A 1448-nucleotide genomic window follows, 5' to 3' on the forward strand; every position below is an offset into this window, starting at 1 on the left:
TGGAGTTTGTGTCCATGATGGCCAATGAATGGAGGGCTGGCTTTATGAGGCCATGGAGGTCTTCCCAGGCTGGGGCTTGTGAGCTGCTCCGAACAGCAAGCTTTCCTTCTCCACGATAGAGGGAGTCCTTTTTGATGGCATCATGGTCCCCCATATGGAATGACATCATAGCAGAAGTCAACGCCTGGATGCCTGGAAAGCCCAGCTCTGCTTACCCTTCTAGCCAAGGAACAAGGCGGTTTTGAACTCGTGGCTCTGGGGCAAAGTTCCCAGTGTACTGAGGTGACAGGGAGCCTCATTCTGATGGGTCACAATGCTGGCTGGTGTGTTAGTGTCCATGACCAAATGATGGAGACTGACACAATGCGAAAATCAAGGAAAGCTTTATTTCACACCATGCATAAGAAATCAAACTGTCCGGTAGGTGCTTGAGCCTTTCTTGGGGCCCCTGCCTCCTTGCCCTGGGGTCCCTCCTGGAGGCTCCCTCCCTCACCCTCACTGTACCACAGGCCACTCCCCGGGTGAGGCCGCACCTGACGAGGCCACTGGAGGTGGTGAGGCCTCTCACAATGAGGGTGCTTACGACGAGTCTTCTCCCCGGATGAGGCCACTCTGGATGAGGCCGCTCTCAGGACTCATGACAATGACGTTGCTTAGGGTGGCTAGGATGCTCCGGAGGCTACTGCTCTGGAAAAGGCTGCTCCCCTGGATGAGGCCGCTCCGGATGAGGGTCCCAGCAATGCTGTCCCCGACGCTCCTGATGATGAAGATGACGCTGTCACTGTTGAGGACACCGACACACTAATGGCTCCCAGTGGCTCTCAATGGCTACTCTAATTCCTCCTGCTACCACGCCCCGCCTCACAGACCCGCCTTTCTAGAGGGGGTTGAGCCAGGCCCACACACATGAGGCCAATGAGATTGCAACTCACCTCAGTAAATATATGCATGCTCCACAGATTGGATGTCTCCATCTAGCTGGCCTGGCCTCCCCCTATATCCGGGGTTTACAGTTCCTCTGGGTAATCAGGCCCCTACATTGTGTCCATGGAGACCTTAGAATGTGGTGGGGGCTCAGGCACCATGCAGGATTCTCCTCCCCTGAGGGTGGACACAGCTCCCAAGAGCCAGGTTGCCTTCTGGGGACAGGAGGTGTTCTGTTTTGTGGCTCAGGGACCTAGCATTGGACCATATGTAGGTATTCCAGACCCTGCCTCTGGGGACAGATGCCTGTAAAGCTAAGCTAGGGTTCCATTGAGGTCCAAGGGGCATATCAGTTTCCATCATCTGGTTCAGGGCCATTGATCTGGGTGTCTGCCTGGAGGTAGCTGTCTGGCATGTGTCAGATTGTGCATTTCTGTCCAGAGCAGCCAACGAAATTGGGTGAGCTCAGGGGCCTTGCAGGTGTCTCCCAATGCGGAGTGTTTATGCAACTGTAATGGGCAGAG

The sequence above is a fragment of the Meles meles genome, unplaced genomic scaffold, assembly GCF_922984935.1.
Source record: "Meles meles unplaced genomic scaffold, mMelMel3.1 paternal haplotype, whole genome shotgun sequence".
NCBI classification, from domain to species: domain Eukaryota; kingdom Metazoa; phylum Chordata; class Mammalia; order Carnivora; family Mustelidae; genus Meles; species Meles meles.